Source organism: Silene latifolia, chromosome 3, assembly GCF_048544455.1.
Source record: "Silene latifolia isolate original U9 population chromosome 3, ASM4854445v1, whole genome shotgun sequence".
NCBI classification, from domain to species: Eukaryota; Viridiplantae; Streptophyta; class Magnoliopsida; order Caryophyllales; family Caryophyllaceae; genus Silene; species Silene latifolia.
The window spans coordinates 54,971,287-54,979,562 of record NC_133528.1 but is presented as its reverse complement, the minus strand read 5'-3'; the positions used below and the strand labels follow the sequence as shown (position 1 = coordinate 54,979,562).

General features: G+C 39.6%; 1 non-coding gene across 1 annotated transcript; it reads left to right on the top strand.

Moving 5' to 3' along the window:
* The first annotated feature begins 5,489 nt into the window (after positions 1-5,489).
* On the top strand, positions 5,490-5,596 carry LOC141650051 (small nucleolar RNA R71). Its single transcript, XR_012546114.1, has one exon. It is a non-coding gene; the product is annotated as a small nucleolar RNA R71 (small nucleolar RNA).
* Positions 5,597-8,276: the final 2,680 nt, after the last annotated feature.

Genomic DNA, 8,276 nt, shown 5'->3' with positions numbered 1-8,276 from the left:
TAGTGAAATGACGGGTCAATGGTTGACTTTGACTTTGTCAACTTTCCTTCATTTACTTCACTCGATTGTTTAAACCCGTCTTGCTCATTAGCCTCTTCATTTTCCGTCTTTATTATCGACTCAAACTCTAATTTCGGTTTTGTTATTCCGCCTCACCTACAAATTTATAAACAACGAAATAATAGTTTTATTAATATTATATAAAAACCGAGTAATTATTAAATTTAACTAATGCGGCGAATTACTATAAATTAATTAATAAAATGAGCTATTAAACAATTAAGCACACATAATCAAGTCGGAATAAGCTATAAATGCGGGGTAAAAGCTACCAAAATACTACTCATCAAATCTCCCCACACTTAAACCTTACTCGTCCTCGAGTAAGCTCATTAAATTAAACTAAGACCCGTAATATAAGAAAGCTAGCTAAACTAATAATATCCGACGAAAGGCAATTAACGGGCCTCCTCCGTCCCTTCAACTCACACCGAAACACAATGAGGTATGCATTCCGATGCAAGGCAAGTTGGGGCTTGCGGAAAATTTTAGACACATCCAACATTTAAGCACGTAATCAATCATAAGATGCATCAATCAAAAAGTCAAACCGCTTTCCTCATCTAAGCGGCCGTTTTGCTTCAAAATTGAAAGGTCTAGGTTAGGTGAAACCGTCTCAAAACCTCAACGAGGTGCCAACTCCCTAAACGTGGCACAAGCAACCCAAATATGTTCACACAAGCCAAAGAAACAAATTCTAAGGCGGGGAAAAGAGGAAGCAAGGCTAGTCCTCCAAGAATGACATGACACGCGCAAGATTCAACTAAAAGAGACCCATGGCTAAGGGGACTTAAACCATCGACAACCTCATGGATTTCACTCGTCACTCATTTAAAGACCGGGTGTTTTTGTACAAAAAGTAGCCAAACACTCTCCTACTACGACTCGTGAGAACGTGTCCGCAGTCTAATGTGTAAGACCGTCCTATGTCCAAATGAGATGCAAAAAGGTACAATGCACAAGCCATGAAATAAGGGTTGTAACGAGGCTAAGGAGTAGGACGAAACGGGATTGGTGCAAGCACCGTTTGGACATGTGGAGTTCAAATCAAGAATTGTCGACACATCACATCCATTTCTTATTGCAACACATGAGACACGTCTATGCCCTAACATAGCATGGATCACCAAAACTATGCAAAAATTGCATAAACCCAACTCAAATTGGAAAAACTTTGAAAGTACTCCTCTTATTTCAACAAATGGTAACGTCTACACCCTAACAAAGACTCGGTTTCTCAAGTCTTGCAAAAATTGTGTAAACCCGACTCATTTTGGAAAAACATCAACTTGCCCCTTTATTTAGCAACGGCTCTTTCTACCCCGTTTAATGATGAGGAGGGGTGTTGCTTGCCTTTTTCTTCTTTTAACACAAATATATACAAAACAACCAACTCTTTTTTTTTTGAATTTTTCACAACTTTTTCACTTTTCTATTTTGTTTTTCATTTCTTTTTCAAAACCTCTTAATTATATACAATGCCAAAAGCATACCAAATTTCGACCCAAGTGGATATGTATACTATCCACCACTATGACCCGAATCACCTCCTACAACACTACTACAAAACCGACCAATTCTTGATCAAGGAAGGGTGGTTATGGGATGTAGCTATTTTAGTGAGTTTGCCAAATGAATAGGTTGAGGCTCAAAGGGGGTGAATCAAAAAGGGAGATAATGTAAGGGACAAAACAAGGCAATTTGGCTATGTGAGGTTCATATGCATGTGAAAACAAATTTTATTTCATAACTTGTGCACAAAAAATAAAATGCAAATCATGGCCTAAGGACGGAATGACACACTTATGCGTCTAGACATAACACATCTCGCGAGGAGACCTACTCACAATCCTAAGCGGGGGTCGGGTATGAATGCACCGACCCTATGAGGCTCTAATCCTCACATTTGAGTAGCTAGGTCGAGGTCTAGGTCTAGCCTACGGTCCTTTCGGTCTCACAAGGCGGCCAAAACTTGGTGGACAAGCCCTTTTTCCATATGCTAACCATGTGACACGGGTGTGAGCCATGGGGAGGGGGGAGGCACGGTCAAGACATAAATCATCATTGAGGGTATCATGCTCCCTTCCTAGACCACATTTTGCTTTAAAATATGTACAAACTTGATGCAAACTGTAAATAAAGCAACCAACACATATTCACAAGATACGAAATGCATTTCTAAGTACTAGCAACATAAATAAACATGCAACAATTGTCTAAACCTATCAGCACGTAAGCAACACACACCAAGTTCCAAAATGGAACATCCTCATCGACATAGCCCATCCTCCTCCATATATCCAACAATTGTAAGAGAAAAGGAATGAAAAAGGAGAAAGAAATAAGAAAGATTAAACCGAGCGGTCTTCTAGTCTCCTAATGCCTCAAATGTCCCGTATGTGCCTGCACCACTTGTTAGACAAACACATATATATATAATGCAATATTTTTGCAATTTTTCGAAATTTTTCAATTTTTAGGCATTTTTTGAATTTTTATCACATTTAAGGGTGCAAACAAATATTCACAAAGTGGATATTTCCCTCCCCACACTTGAAATTTACATTGTCCTCAATGGAACAAAGTATAGGGAGAGAATAGGAAAAATAAACAACATATTTTTGGTGGTTTTTGAATTTTTCGAAATTAAAGAACAGGTTTTTGGATTTTTTTTTTTTTTTTTTTTTTTGAATTTTTGAAAATAAATAACATGTTTTTGTATTTTTAAAATGATGGAATTTCCTCCCCACACTTATTTATTTACATATTTCCAATGGAAATAAATGTGTGGAGGAAATTCGGAAATGAAATACATGTTTTTGGTGATTTTTGATTTTTCAAATTTTTAGTGATTTTCAAATAAATATGCAATGCATGATCTAATCTATATGAGGAATTGAAATACGATGCAAGCTATACTATATGAATGCAAAGAGAGCTAATTTATATTAGCTCCTTTTAGAATCATGTTACTAAATGCAAAATGCGGTAAAAAATTAATTAAAGAGGAGAAGAATATATACATTGCGGTGGTTCTTAAGTAACTCCACCAAACCTCTTCATTCAAAGACTTCATTCAACCGGGATCAATATCCCGAGATCCCACCGACCTTCTACCTTCAATACAAGGATCAACAACACATGAACCCTTGTTCTTCATCATCAAAGCATGCAACTTACTCATGGCATCTTGAACTTCTTGCCATTTTCGGTTAATTTCTTCTTCAAGCTTTTCCTTAGTCTCTTTGCCAACATTAGGGTCACAAACCCTCTTTCCTTTCGATCTCTTCCTCCATATCTTTGGCTTCTTTTTTTCAATTTTTGGTTTTGATTTTGGAGGGGCATTGGTGCTAGAATCGAACTCGGTTTCCCAAGTCTTGCCCATTTCCCCACACTTATCTTTAACATTCACTTCTTCTTCAAGGAACTTATCCGGTGGCTCATCATCAACTTTCGGCTCACAAGCAATTAAGAGCTCCATGTTCTCATCTTCATTCTCATGGAGTTCTAATGTTTCCACGGCAAACATGTTTTGAACCACGGTTTTCTTTGAAGCATGTGGTAGCTTGAATTCAACTTTTTCCTTCCCAACTTTGAATGACAATCGTCCCTCTTTGACATCTATGATAGCTCCTCCCGTGGCCAAAAATGGCCTACCAAGAATGATACGGGAGCGTCTTCCCATAGGAATGTCCAACACAATAAAGTCGGTAGGAATTGAAAGCTTACCAATTTGAACCATGATATCCTTGAGAATCCCATTTGGAGATTTGATTGTTCCATCGGCAAGTTTGATTGTAATGGAAGTGCGGGCTAAACTTGAAATATTCAACCTCTTCACAAGGGCAAGTGGTATGACACTCACACTTGCCCCTAAGTCACACAAAGCACTATCCACCTTTTGGTCACCAACGGTACATGGAATTGAGAAACTCCCGGGGTCATCAAGTTTGACGGGAATTTCTTTAGACTTGACCACATTGCACTCTTCACTTGAGGCATCAAGTTCATGTCTACTAATGTCCACTCTTCTATAAATGACTTCTTCTTGCTTGGCCAAAGAGTGTTCTTCTATCATCACCACCTCTTCTTCTTCCGGGCTCTTCTCAACTTCTACCATCACATTTGGTGATTTCACAATTTCTTCAACCACAAATTCTTCACTCATAGTGGTTGGTGAAGTCATAATCATCTCTCCCTTACCCGGGTCAACTTCAACATCCAAGCTTGTACCATGAATTGTCATTATTTGCTCAAGCACATAGTCTTCTATGCTCTCTTTTTCGGGCTCATGGTCAACTTCTTGGAATGTTCCCATAGCCATGGAAAAGGGAGTAGTGTAAGATAACTCCTCTTGACTTGGCAAATCAAATGACTCTTCTTTTTCCTCTTCAACTCCAACCATGATAACATTAACTTCCTTTGACTTCATAGGGTCCCTTGGATTTTGCCCTTGTCTTAGAAATATACCCGGTGGTTTTTGAGAACTCATGAGAGCTTGGGAAGCCACTTTAGCTTCAAGACTCTTGATTTGTTGTTGGGTATTACTTGCCAAATCCCCTATCAACTTCACCAAGTTTTCATATTTATCATCTCCCATGGTATTGCTTGCTTGGGGTGGTGGCTCTTGGTTGAAAGGTTGGTTGGAAATTGGAAGAGAAAAACCATATCCTTGATCTTTAAAGTTGGAATTTTGGTTGTTCCCTTGGTACCCTTGATTGAACCCTTGATTTTGCCCTTGGTTGTACCTTTGATTATTGTTGTATCCTTGATTGAACCCATTGTTGTTGTTCCATTGATTGAATCCTTGGCCAAACCCTTGGTTAGCTTGGTTTCCTTGGTTTCCTTGGTAAAAGTTTTGATTACCTTGGTTCCCTTGGTTACCCCTATAATCTTGGTATGCTTGAGATTGGTTGGCAAAGTTTTGGTTGGATCCTTGGTTGTTGTTGAATGAGGGTCTAGGTGGACGGTTGGAAAAATTGTTAAATGCTTGGAAAGCATTCACCTCTTGCACATTGTTCATCCCATCAAAGTTGTTGTAATTGTTGGCACACAAGTCATATGTGTGACCACTTCCTCCACAAAGTTCACAACTTGAGACTTGAGCCACTTCCTCCATGGGTGCCCCATGTGAGGTTGCGGCTTGGTGCACTTGATTTCTTTGAAACTTCTCAAATTGTTTTGTGAGTAAGTCGAGCTTGGCATTTGTCTCGGAGTTGGAGGAGTTTTCCTTAGAAAACTTCCCATTCCTTCTTAGCATGTTTCCTCTAGAACCATAGTTTGCTTCCGAATCTACCATTTTCTTGATCAATGCCGTGCCCTCTTCATCACTCAAGTGATCAAATCCTCCCCCCGCGGAGGCATTTACCATCTCCTTAGTCCTTGGTAGCAAAGTTTGGAAGAAACTTTGAGTGATGTACCATTCCGGTATTCCATGGTGGGGGCAACTCGCTATCAAGTCTTGATAACGGTCCCAAGCTTCACCCAAAGACTCCCCATCCTCTTGTTGAAATGTATGAATCTCATTACGGAGCATCGCGGTCTTTGAGGAAGGGTAATATTTGGCCATGAATGCTTTAGCCAAGGCATCCCAAGTAGTGAAAGTATCCGGTGGGTGAATGTTCAACCATCGGTCCCTTTGCCCGTCAATGAAAACGGAAACAACATCATTCTCAAGGTGTCCTCGGACACCCCATTCTTTTTCATCATTGAAACCTTCCTCTTAAACTTCCGGAGGTGAGCATGGGCATCCTCTTCAATATGCCCCCCGAAAAAATCCTTCTCAATCAACCCGACTTGGGCGGGATGCATCTCGAAGTTGTTGGGAGCCAAGGCGCCAAAATTAATTGGGTCACAAGCATCATTGTGGTTAGGACGGTTATGGTCACGTAAAGCCATTGGTGGTAGATTTGGTATATGAGGGGGTGGTGTTTGAGGTGGAGTATTTGGGAGTTTCAAATTGTAGAAAGGATTTTCTAGGAGGTGATCAATGGTGTTGTTTGGTTGTTGTTGTGTTGTGTTTTCAAAGAGGGGTTGGGTGGGTGAATTTGCTTGGTTTATGGTTGCTTGAGAAGAGGTTCTAACCCTTACAATGGTCCTATTCCTTAAGGCTCTAAAAAGCCTTTCGGGATCGGAGTCAAAGAGCAAAGCTTGGTGGTTCCTCCTAGGCATACAACTTGACAAACCGTAAGACTCCTAGTGCTTTTACACACTAGGGCAAGGCAAAAATCACACACACTCTACAAGAAGCACACAAGCTACACAAACAAGCAAACAACAAGTAACTAAGACTAAGCCTAAGACTCTAACTAACTAAGCATAACCTAACGCCATCCCCGGCAACGGCGCCATTTTGATGTAAGGGATTTGCCGTCACTTCCCAATCAAAAACAATTTATAAGAACCCAAATTAAGTAGTATAATTAGGGTGTCGAACACGAAGATGGCGGGGGTGTATACTTGGTTTGTTTAAGTCCTATTTTAGCCTAAAAAAATGAAAGAGGTTTGATTAATGGTAAACTAAGATGCAATTGAGGAATAAAATTAAACTAAATGCAATTGTAGTTGATCAATATGAGAAAGACTAGAGCTTTCGGGTTCACTCGGGTCATTGGGCATGAAACAAGGCAAATATGGGGAATTGGTGGTTCAATTAGTCAAGGAATTATGCCTAATGTCTTAGGACACCTAGAATTCGTTAACCCACTATCGTATGATTAACTAAAACCCGTCACACACATACACAAAGATCATCCAATAGTCTACACACCAAGATTGTTCATCCACTAGTATAGACACCAAGACAACTAAACATGTGAGAAAATACTCAAACTTTCATAGGAGCAATTCTACAAACACTTCATGTGCAAGAAAGTGACAACCAATAAAACACTCAATTCCTTATAATTCTAACCCAAAATCGTACCCATAATAGACCCGAGATCCCCCTAGGCCCTAGAGGAGAACTACTCACACATGTTCATGGGTGAGAAATTAACAATAACATGGAACAATACACACACAAACATGCTAAACATAATAAAGATAGAAACTTTGAATGAAAACATTAAGTAAAGAACATAAATGTAAACAAATGAAAGTAATGTAAATAAAAAGGTGAGAATTGTACCAACAAAGAGGAAAGTAACAATCTTGGGCAATAATGGAAGAATGAAATTCTTCTAATCTTCAAATACAACCCAAAATACTAATAGTATACTAATGAGAAAGGAAGAACTTGCATAAACAAAGGAAAAATTAAACTAATAATTAAAGAAAGATTACAACTTTTTATTGAATGAAAATGAGGGAGGAAATATTAGGGTTCTACAATATTTGAGAGGAGAGAATTAACTAGTCTAATTCTATTCTAGGCTTAGGTAGTGGTGTCGTATTGTGTAAACTAATGTGTCCTTTATATACTAGGCTAATAATAATCCAACTAATAATAATAATACTAATAATAATAAATAATAATAATAATAATAATAATAATAATAATAATAATAATAATAATAATAATAAAACTCTCCTCCTCACAACATTACACGACTCAATACATACACACAATATAACAAATCAAACAAAACAACAAAAAAAGGGAAAAGGGCAAACGACGACAAACGCAAATCGTAGCAACAGGGGTCTGTGCCGGCTCACCGGCGGCCGGGGCTTGTCACCGGTAGCGAGTAGCGTCAAAAAAAAGGAGGAATTAAATGGGCTGTAGGTGGCTGCCGGCTAGTCGGCTGCCGGCTGACCGGTATAGAGAACAAGAAATTGATGCAAGGTGGATTGTGGTGTTGCGTGCCGGTAGCCCGGCTGCCGGTGGCTCTAACCGGTAGCGAGGCCTGCCGGTTGAGGGAGTCGACTGCCGGGGCACCGGCAGAAAGTACATATGCTTCAAATCAGCTCAGTTTCGAGCTCGAGGTACGGAATGATGATGTAGCAGCTGCTGGCGTTGTGATGCGTGGTGGTTAATGGCGGTTCTGATGGTGGAGTTGTTGGTTGTTGTCGACATTGATGATGATGAAGGCTGAAATGATGCAGGTGGAGATGGTGATGGTTAATGGTGATTAAGTTGGTGCAGGTGAACTTTGTTGTTGATTTCGAATTTATGAATTATGGTGGTGAATTGTTGCGGGTGGCGTTGATGGTGACCTCAACTCGGGTTTTGATTCCGAGTTTGCGAGTTTTGTATTGATTTTTGAATGGAAGGA